At 36.9% G+C, this 11914-nt stretch overlaps 1 pseudogene; it reads left to right on the forward strand.

Moving 5' to 3' along the window:
- Positions 1-431: 431 nt before the first annotated feature.
- Positions 432-767, forward strand: LOC141564834 (biogenesis of lysosome-related organelles complex 1 subunit 2-like; annotated as a pseudogene).
- The last annotated feature ends 11147 nt before the right edge of the window (positions 768-11914 follow it).

Below are 11914 nucleotides of genomic sequence, written 5' to 3' on the forward strand. Positions count from 1 at the left end.
ATGTTTTCATTTCATAAGTTTCCATATTTACCTTCAATAAAGATTGTTTCCAGTGGAAACAATGACTAAAGTTGCTGAGTAAAGAAATAGTTTTAAATAATTTGTAGTGAAATTTGAATGAGTTTGGGGACTACTGGCCAAGAAGAGATTCTGGTGTTTTGACAATTTTTTTTCCTTGAATGTGTTTATAAAGTTTATAAAGTAAAATTTATAAAGTGAAAGTGTTTATAAAGTATAAAATTGGTCTCTCAGTCTTCTTGCTTTGCTTTTTTCTCTCATTTTCTTCCCCCTCTTCCTCATCTCCTATCCTTCTCCTTTCCTTCTCCTCCTCCCACCCCCACCCCTCTCCTGACCTAGATGATTCAGTAATGGAGATAGCTGAGAAGGCCACAAAGCCCGCCAAGGTGGACATCATGGGGCTGTACCAGGACATGTTCTCCAAGATGACCACATACCTGACCAGTGAGCTGACAGCCATCAGTGAAGACTATAATAGTTTCTGGAAAATATGAACAAACTAACCAACTTGAAGTATCTAGAAATAAAATTTCTAAATTTTATATAATATATAATAATATAATTTTATATCTTATATAAACAGAAACAGAAACCTAAAGGACCTAAACTAGAAATATGCAGCACTTCAGCCTTATCTGGATAAAATCATTTTAACTGAGGAGCAAGTAGCTGCTCTTGAGCAAGCAGCTTACAAGTAGGATGCATATTCAAAGAAATTAGAAGCAAAGTACAAGAAATAAGAGAGGTGATAAAAATTCTTTAGCACAAAGACTTTAACTCCATGAATATGTCATAAGAGCTGAAATGAGTGAGATGGAACTTATCAAGCTTCTATACTTCAGTTCCATCAAAGGTTGATGTACTGCAGGTCCACAAAGGCCCACCTTTGGTTGGAGGTATAACTTTAGTCACCCTTCACATCTTCCTAAAACTGTCCCCTGTGGAACTTCACCTTATTATGTGTTTCCTTGTGTGCCTTGGACCAAGATGCAGAAATCAGGATCAACCCCCACCAGAGCAGAAAGATGAGCCATTCTGATCTTCTTATTTCCTTTCCCTCTCCTCTTTCTTTGGCTCTTCTGAATGAGCCCTCACCCCCTAATTACTTGCTCTTGACCTTAAATAATAAATGCTGATTTGTGACCCCCGAAAACAATAAAGCATACCTTCATGTCTGAAATGAAAAGTTGTTAAGGGAAGGGGGGGAAATGTGAAGAAATCTTAACCAAGATACTCTAAAGGCAAATTATAAATTATAGATTTCAAGCTAGAAAGGATTTTAGAGTCATCAAAGTCAGCCCCACATCATTTTAAAAACAAGATAAGTACAGCCCAGAGAGAAAAATTACTTCCTTAGGGTCACATAGATAGTAAACAGTAGAACTAGGATTAGAACTTTGGTCCTTTAAATCTAAATCCAAAATTCTGTCCACCATCAGTTACTAATCAACACTGGACTGTTACCTCATTATAAATTCCCTCTTTCTCCTAGTCTTATCTTTGGAATCAAATGGAACAAGTCTTATTCTTGTTCCACATAACAATCCTTGAACTTCTTGGAGATGGCTGCTATACATGTCCCTTATTATTTTCTCCTTCACATTTCCAATTCCTTCAAGTGATCCTTCAACCAAAGAACCTTTCTTCCTCTGGACAGTCTTTAGATTACCAATGTCCTAACAAAAATTTTTACACTTAGAAATAAATCCATCGCTAGGGCAGAGTACGCAGGGACTATCACCTCAATTTTCTTGGATGTGATGCTTCTTTTGTTATAGCTCACATTGGCTTTCTTGTCTGCCTTATCCCATTATTAACTTATAGTGCACCAAAGCTGTTCCATAGTCATGAGATCCCTAATGCTTGCCAGCAAGTCTAGTAGCCGCTGTTACTTCATTACACTTAAATATTTCAAATTATCTATGATTTAATGCATTAATGTTCTTTATTATTTTATGCCTTATTATTTGTTTTTCATAACTAGCTATGGACAAAACAAGTCAACTAGTGGTCATTCTTCTGATAATGAACTTCTCTCAAACTAAACCATCTGAAAATGGAATCACTATATCATTAGGCCCGTACATGAAGTCTTTTTAGTCTTATAGGATTAGTTACAGTTGTGTTTCACTGATATGGTCTTCAAGTACTGAAGGCTACCTATTCCACATTTAGGTGCTGGAGTAGGATTTGAATGTATTCAGTCCTATTTTCTCTATGGAATTCTGGTCTTTTATCACCATCTGTCTGGTAGACATTTTCACCTGAGTATACCAAACAATAGGGATAGGGCTTGGAATTGAACCTGTAATTTCACTTGTATAAGGAACTACTGAATGAAGAAATTATCTCTACCCAAGCATGTCAGCATCTTCTCTGGGACCATCATTTTGGAGAGTTACTTAGAGCCCTGAAAGGTCAGACACCTTCTCTAGGATTATAGCCATCATGTATATGTTAAGAGGCAGAAATTAAATTCAGATTTTTCTGGCTTTCAGGAGATTTCTTTGACCATTGTGCCAGGCTATTTCATAGGTATCACAAATTCAATGTATATAAAATGGAAGTTTGTCAGAAAAACCCATTCTTTCCCTATTTCTTCTGAGAACATCACATCCCTTCCTCTAGAAATTCCTTGTACCTAATTTGTATTGACTTATTTATGTGCAAATTGTATATTCTTGGTAGAGTATAAGTTCCCTGAGAGCAAAAACTATTTTCCCTTTTTTGTCTTTGAAGGCCCAGGGCTTCAGTATCATGCACAGAATAAGTGTAAAATAAAATTTATTGAAGTAAATTGAACTGAATTGAATTCAGTGAGCTGAAAGAAAACAATGACATGGCACCTAACTTTTTTGCCTTTAATCAGGGTAAAACCTCTGGTCACAGTTGAGATTTGTGATCAATCCAGTGACCAACCCAGGACTTGGACTAGGTTTTTTTACTCCAATATCCTTTATACTATAATGGACTATTTCTCTAATGACTCTAGAAATATTTTGGGTTGATATTATATTAAGTATTATATCAAATAGTTATCAACCCTTTGTGTTTATTTTCTTAAGCTTCTTCTCAGGAGAGAAGTACTTCAAAAAACAGGTCTGTAAAGGATATTGGAAGAGAATTGATGTCCAAGTGGAGAAGGCCAGTAGAGCTTAGTTAGTAAAACAATTAATTTTGCAGCTGGCTCTTAAAAGAGATTTGCCTCCATACCTCTCACCCCTTCAAGATCTTTAAATCTCTCTTTAATTTCAGCCCCCAATTATAGATCATTTGTTTTAGAGAAACAAGATTTAGAATAAAGGTCTCAATACAGTAATTGCTTCAGAGTTTCTTTTTTTTTTTTTTGAGGCTGGGATTAAGTGACTTGCCCAGGGTCACACAGCTAGGAAGTGTTAAGTGTCTGAGACCAAATTTGAACTCAGGTCCTCCTGAATTCAAGGCTGGTGCTCTATCCACTGTGCCACCTAGCTGCCCCGCTTCAGAGTTTCTAAGAGTTAGCCTCTTATTCTAAACTCCATAATCAATTAACTTAGGACCATTTTCCTTGAGTTGTTTGGTCAATCAATGTCCTTCAGAAAACATTTTACAGCCTCATAGTGGTTATAAATAGAGACCAATGAAGACCACTTCTCCCTAAGATACAGTTAGCGGCTGTGGGGATGAGAGAATAAGTCAAAAGGAAAGTCTTTTACTTTTAAAATTTCACTAAGCAAATCTGGGCAGAGACAGAGACTTATTGCAGAAGGGATACCCTGGGGACTTTCATCCAAGGTTGGGTCTCTTGTGTAGGGAGGAACTATTCCCCCTGTCAGGTTGGTGCCCTGGGGAAATTCCAAATTGCTTTGTTTTAGTTATGACTCTGGTTGAACACCATGGTGGATTAGTAGCACAGCTTTGTCATTGCTATTCTGGGCACTCCTCATGCAACCCTAATTACTTTTGGATGCTGGGCAAACAGTCTGGATTCAAGGCGGATGGGTAATATAAGAGGCGAGGGACAATTTGGATGGCATCACGTCCTGGAAGTCTCTTGCAAAAAAAAAAATACTTTTAGAGGAAATTGAAAAGGGGAATTTTTGAAAATTTGACTAGGCTCACTAAGAAATCTTTTTTTGAACTAACAGGAAATGCAACAGAAAGCTGTTTACTCTGACTGTCTGACCAGGGGTGTGTGCTGAATGACTCGTGCTGTGCTTTAGAATGACCTCATTGATGCTGGCAGCAAATGCCCAAGTCAGCAGAGACCAGCCGCATTTGGTTAGTATGGGTTGCTGCCACTTTTCTCCTTTCCCCACAGCTCGATCTGGATCAAACCTGCATCTAGTCACAATGTCCTTTGTGCTTACTGTTTTCTCTGGCCCTTCCTGCCTTTGTGTTCAGCTTCTTGTCATTAATACAAATAATTCCTGGAAAGATGGACCATGAAGGATTAAGTAAGCACTAATAAGGAAGGCAATCTTCCCTCTGCCTTAAAAAAAACTAATAAAGCAAATCAGTGGCACTGTTTGATAAAGGATGAAAGGGGGTGTGTAAATGACTCAATATATCCTATGCTGCTTCTGGGAAAGTCACTTAATCTCTCTAAAACCCAGTTTCCTCATCTGTGGAATGAAGAGTGGAGTCTATGGTCCTAAGTTCCTTTCCAGTTCTAATGAGCTATGACTCAAAGCACTTTTATTCATTTTTTTTCTCCTTCAGTTCATTTTTTTCTTGGGAAAATTCATCTAGTATGATTTTTCTTGGCACTGTCATAAGTTGGGGGTGGGAACAATGAGAAAGACTTCCCAGTTCCCATGTAGTAATTGATTTAAGTTCAAAAAAGGTAAGTGGTATAAATAGGATAATGTTTGCCTTGGGGTGGGTTTTTTGGGGGGGTTGTTAGACACTTTTAAAATAGATACAAGAAGTTGTATGACATAGTGGCTGTCTTTGGAATCAGGAAATCCTGAATTCAAGTCCTACCTATGATACATACTAACTTAGTGACCATGGACAGGTCATTGAAGCTCTCATATATGGTCCCTTATAACTCTGTAACACTCAAAGTTTTAGACAAATTATACATCTTTGGCAGATAAGGGAGTTTCCTTGTTTGGAATATTTTGCATTGGTGAACTCATAACTCTTTGGCCCCTCTCTCCCTCAAAGACAAAAATTAAAATCTATGAACTTCTACAGTCTATTTTGCTTAACTTTTCTCATGTGGACCTATGGTGGAGTCATGTTCCCAGACTTAATATTATTATTATTGCTGTAATGTTTGTTATTACTAAATTCTTCAATTAGATTTCTTAGCCTACACAGAATTTTTACAAATTCTCATTTTCCCCCCCTATGGCTCAAATTTCTGAAAGCTTTCTTTTTAGCATAATTAAAATCTTTGTGCTTTGGCCACATATACTTCATGCATAAATTTGTTCTCTCCTCACTCATGCCTCTTAGCATCTATCTCTCATTTCCTTCAAATTCAAATACAGGGAAACAGAATTTAAGGGCTAGAAGAGACCTCAGTAGTTATTAAGTCCAACTCATACCCAAAAGGAATCCCAATGACAAATTGTCCAAATTCTACTTGAAAAATTCCAAGTGAGGTTCAGTCTAATTCTGGGGACACACCATTCCCCTTTTGGACAGCTGTAATTGTTAGGCAGTTTTTCAATGCATCATTAAAATGTGAACTCCTTAAAAGCAGGAACTGTCTGACCTTTCTATGTGTATCTTCTTAGTACATAATAGAGAGAAAACTGACTTCATAGTCAGGAAGATCTTGGTGAAAGTCTTTTCCTTGATATATATTGGCTCAACAACCATGAATAAAACAACCTCTCATGGTTCTAGGCTGGTGACATCAAGCTCAGATAGAAATAGGGGCTAAAAATCCCTGTGGCCTGCAGATTTACTTAGCTTGAAATATAATATTTATGTTTTATTATATTTATATTTATTAATTAAATATTTCCCAACTCTATTTTAATCTGGCTTAGGCAAAGAAACTTGTGAACTTGCAGGTAGCAGCATACTTGATACTTCTGCTCAAAGCAACTCTCCAAGGTTATAAATTACAGAGCAGTTGCCAGCCTATATTAACAGAGAGAGTTTCCTCATCTGAGAGTTCCCCATATCAGTAAAATCATAGTCCAGTCCCTATTTCAGTTCTTTCCTTTCTATATGAATATGCCATCTCCTCCACTAGAATGTAAATTCTTTTGCCTCAGCACCCACCCCAGTGCATGATAACGCAGGAATAGGTATCTAATAAGTGTTCAATTACTAATAAGTTGATTACTAGCTTCTTTTTTTGCTACTGGTTAGATTTGGATAGCATAACAACCTTATGTCTCATTGAGTTGTAAGGGTCATCAAGGAAAATTATTTACTATAGATGGGTATAAGTAAGCAGCTGGAAAAGATGAATACTTCAGGCTTATAATGACCTGCAAAATACTGTCTGTCTGTCTGTCTGTCTCTCTCTCTCACACACACAAACACACACACACACACTACTTTCCTTCCAGCCCCATCTTTTAGATTCTAAAAAAAAAAAAAAAAAGTATGGCAGGACAAGTTGTGAAAAGGTTAGAAAAAGCTGAGGTCCCTTCTACAGAAATGAAGATACATAATCTAGTGCACATAATAACTGGAGGGAAGGTTGGGGCTCCATGACCACTTGAAATATTGGGTTGAGGCATTAGGATGAAAAATAAAATATTCTGCCTTTTCAACTAGCAGATAGTGGACTTTGGATCAGAAATCTGTGTTTCAACTCCCAATTCTACCATGTACTAAGCTGAATGACTCCTAGCAAGACACTGAGAGAATCTCATGGAAGAGATCTCAGAAACCATCAAATTGATCTCTACTTGAATAAGAATGTCCTCCATAGTATCACCAAAGTGATTATGATATAATATAGCTTCTAGGGGAGCAATAATTTTAAGGTCCCCAGATCTTAGGGGGCTTCAGTTCTAACAATAAGTCGGTGATTCTAAGTCCTCTGGCTTTGAAATCTGACCCTGAGACCTCCCACATCCAACCTAAGAATACTATTGTTCTAACAATCTATCTGATTCTAAAGTCTTCTGGCATCAGGATAGTACCACAAATCGAACTCCTGAGACAATAGTGAACAGATCACTCCTCAGTTCATCACTGATTTTCAGATGGATAATCTGTTGGTCAGTGACAAACAAATTCCAGAGACCCCTCTTTGGTCCTACCTCTGGGCCATAAAATTAGCATATCTGTAACATGAAGAACTAGATAAATCTGTCTCCTTGCTTCTGTTTCTTTGCTAAATTATCTTGGAATTTAGACTGCTCCAATTGTTGTTATAATTACAATAATTACAATAATTCACTTGGAAATGGTTTCAAGCCTGCAAATTCTTATGAGAAACCTCAGAGACACCAGTCTGTGACCCCAATCTTTTGGGGCTTCTTCCCAACCTCAACAATTATCCAACCTCTAATTGAAAATCCCCAGAAACAGACCTCTCTACTTTTTTAAACTGTTAGAAACAGCCTAATTTTCTAATGTTATGCCTCAGTTTCCCTGAATTATTAAAATGCCCTGAATAAAATTATTATGGCCATGTACCTCCCTTCTTGGCCATTAGGACTGAGAGAATTAAAATCTCAATGATTGGATCACTTTACATTTCATTGTATTATAAAACTCTAGGTACCTTATCTCAAATCCTTGCTGGAATATTTCCCCCCTTCTTTGAGTATTGCCTCTCGCTTCATTGTCTTCTGCCCTCAACCTTCTTATCTTGTCCACTTACCCAGTGTCCTGGTCATCTTTACCATTATCCTGTCAGGATAAAGGATAAAAGATTCTTTCCTGGAATTATGGTTTGTCCCCCACCCAGTATCCTGATCCCACCTTATCTGCCTTTGTTTCCCCTAGCTATAAAAGTCTCCTGAATTAATTGCTTGCTGCTGAATGCGTTGAAACAAGAGTCCCATGCAGGCAATTAGTCTTGGCTAGTCTAAATTCTCCACAAAAAAATTATTAAAAATCAATCTCTGTCTTGCATAAGTTTCTTTAGCATTACATTAATTGTTAAGAAGTCTTCCTTCCAAAATGTTTTCCATTTTTCCTTTATAATTTTGGAAAATTTTTAATAAAGATTAATGAAAACACTGAAAAACACTGGTATTAATTGTGAGGCATTGGAGCAATGGCACAGGGTTGTCCAGCTTGCTATACATATATCAAAAAAAGGCACTGTCCTCAATAAGCAAAGGCAGCTCAAAAGAAACGTGAGATGCATTAACCTAGAGATACTTCCCTTCCAAATAGTCATATTGATGTGTGTTGAGGTCCCTTTAAGGTTCCTTTCTGATTCCCAATCCTCCCCCCCCTCCCCATGACTGAAGAAGCTAGCACCTTTGATTCACAAATCCTGGTCAAAAGCACCCTTTTGAATTCCAATGATATCCAGGCTTTCCCAGCCTCCACTGGATCTGAGCTAACTTGGGCTTTCCCAGACCCCACTCTAATAATCTGCTCAGGTTTCCCCTACCCCCACAACCCAATTATAAAAATGGGAACCCTGGAGCCCACTCTCTACAGGAGCCTCACACATGGTATTCTTCCAGCCATGTAAGGGTTCCTGTCTGCCCGGAGATCAGCTCTGGCCCTGGCATCTTTCTACCTTTACCCTTACTTCCAGATCCCTACAATAAACCTTTTTTTTTTATCAATCTAGGTTTTCGGGCCTGTAAATTCCTTTATAGGGGACTCTGCGCCATCACTAGACTGCATTTAACTATGTATCCTTGAGCAAACCAACAGGGGTTACCCCTTACCTAACTCTCATCAATATAAACAATTTCTGCTGAAACTATGGGTAGAGCCTTCTGAGCTCATTTTAATATCCTCAGCCACAACTGGACATACTATACATTGATCCTTATGCTATTTTGATCTTCTTTGAGCATAAAGGACAAACAACTTAGTAAGTACTTACTAGCTGATTGACTAACCTAGAAATTATGAATGATTTTATTAATCCTTGTTGGAATAGTTATTGTTGCTATTTACTTATTTCTTGCCAGTAACTTCAGAAACAAAAGTAATGATTCCAAAGCCGTTTGGGGAAGTCAGCACTCTATTCTGAGTTATTTTAATATTGTTACATATTTCTCCTCCTCCATCATGAAAATTTCCATATGGTTTGTTTTTCAGAAACAAAACAAAATAATATTCTTCCTAACTTAATAATGCTTATTGAATTAAATTAAATTTTAAGCCAAAACAAATTAAAATCTTGTGATTCAACACCATGCAACAGACATTTATTAGGTAATTAATATATTCAAAGCCCACCCCCATCTCTCTGTTGCTGCTAAGTGTAAAGAATATAAAAAAAAAATAAAGAAAAACCCAGTCCCTATACTCAACTGACTTGCTTTTCTACTGGGGAATTCTCCTGAGCAATATCCTGGGGAAATATGCATTCCTCCTTCCCACTTTGAAAAAAGACTACTTAAATGTATCTGACTATACATATCAACTTAACTTTTGTAAGCATATACCAACTTAAACTACACCTATGCAAGTTTCAGGGGCAACGTAGTGAATCTTATAGAAAAAGGACAAAAATCTTCCCCTTTATTATATACCAACAGATTAAGTGATTCAGCTTTGGAAAACTATTTAGTACAATAGGAGGAACAAAAGAGTAGAGAAGTGTATCAAACTAAAATTTCAATGAAAAATAGATAAAACAAAACAAAACAACAAGCCTGAAATCATAGTTTATCAGACCAATATGACTCTTGGGCAAGAAATATGAGATTAGTACAGTGCAGTGTACTGATTTTGAAACCTGGGGTCTGGGTTCCAGTCCTACTTCTGTCACTTAATCCTTAGCTTTTCTCAGGTGTAAATTTAGTTGAACTAGATGGGTTCCAAAGCTCTTCCAGTTCTACATCTATAAACCAAAGGAAGGGATGGAGTGGAGTCTGGAACGAGGAAGAATCCAGTGAAATTCAAAAAGATTTTGGGGAAGAGATTATTATCTTGGAGAAAAAAGAAAGTTGAAAAATCAAAATACCCTATTTATATACTAGTTCTTCTTTGTTTCTTAATTAATTGGTTTCTTAAAAAAAAAAAAATGGGCTTGCTCTATCCCCTGCTGCTTTGACTGGAAAAACCATCTTCATCTGCTCCCTAAAGGTTACCTGGACTTTTCTCCTGGGTTCCCAAATTCTGTATTTTGTATTTTACTTTTGTATTATACTGCCACTTCTCCCTGCTTCTTCCTTATATAACTCCTCTTCCCACTCTTCTTTATGTGTGTTATTGCTCAGTTGCATCTGGCTCTTTATAATTCATTTGGGGTTTTCTTGGCAGAGAAACTGGAATTGTGGCCATTCCCTTCTCCAGCTCATTTTACAGATGAGAAAACTGAGGTAAGCAAGCTAAATTGCCTAGAGTCATCTAGCAAGTAAGTGTCTGAATTGGGATTTGAACTCAGGAAGATGAGTTTTCCTGACTCTAAGCATTCTATGCACTATGGTGCCACCTAGCTACTCTTGCCTACTTTGTGTGTAGTCTTCCCCCCAAAATTCTTTTGAGTGCAGGGATTCTTTTGCTCACTTGTATTTGTCTTCCCAAGACTTAGCACAGTTCCTGGCATAGAAAGTACTTTAGAATGCTCTATAATCTACCTATCTTTGCATCTCTTTCTCTATTTGTCTTTCTCTATCTCTTCATCTCTTATCTGTGTATTCATGACTCAGAGTAATTGACAGCATCTTTTATAATGTTCTATAAATTGCAATGTATCATAGACATTTATGGAATATTCCTCTATGGAAATGGGATGGAAAGAGTTAGAGAAAATGTCAGGTTTGAGTGGGAGGTGAAGAGTTCCTGATTACACTTTTTGCTTCACAGAATTGACGACAGCAACCAAATGGAAGTGAGCTGCTTGGAGAAATAGGGGATTATAGCCTTTTTTGTAATTAAATGCTTCTATGTTTTCATTCCTGGCTTTAGCTTGTATTTGTTTTTCTTTGCTTATATTAAAGCAGCATGACATTCTCAGGAAGAGAGAAGACTTTCTTATAGTTGTAATGGAAATATTTACTGGCAGAAAACAGAAATACTGTATGTTCCTCTAAGCAAGAGGTTGTATCTATTACCGGGGCTGTTGGTTTTTTGTCCTCATTGCCAAGAATGGTTAGTTACTCTTAATTACCCCCCAAAGGTCAGCAACAAAAACATAAAATACCCATGTTATTTTTAAAAAATTGTTTCTGTCAAAAATTTAAATGTGAATGAGAATGACTAAGACCAATTAAATGGAAAATCAATACAAATGGTTTGGAAACTATTACCAAGAGTAACATCTGATGAAAAGAACATGTGCTTTATATCCCTATAAACACAGATGTAAGCTACATAGCATGGACTGCATTGTTTACAGCATCATGAAAATTCTAGTATTCACTGTAGGTTATGTATCAGACAAAACTTTGATTTTATGGGAAGGGCTTTTGGGAGAAGTGGAAATGCATGAACTGTTTGTAATAAATAATAAAAAAAACAATAGTGTTTATATAGCTCTTTAAAGTTTATAAAATACTGTGCCTATGTTACCTCATTTGATCCTCAAAACAAACTTGTGAAATAGATTCTGCTATTACTGTATTACAGATGAGCAAACTGAGGCAGACAGAGGTTTACTGATTTGTCTACCATTATATATATAGTAAGTATTTAGGGCAGTATTTGAACTCAGGTCTTCCAGTACAGATTGAACATTCTATCTATTGTGGTATGGCTGCCTCTGACATCATTTGGGTTTGGTAATGAACCCATAAGGACTTCGGCTTTTCTGCAAGTGATCTTATAAGAATATATATAGCACTCTATCAGG

This window comes from Sminthopsis crassicaudata, chromosome 3, assembly GCF_048593235.1.
Source record: "Sminthopsis crassicaudata isolate SCR6 chromosome 3, ASM4859323v1, whole genome shotgun sequence".
NCBI classification, from domain to species: Eukaryota; Metazoa; Chordata; class Mammalia; order Dasyuromorphia; family Dasyuridae; genus Sminthopsis; species Sminthopsis crassicaudata.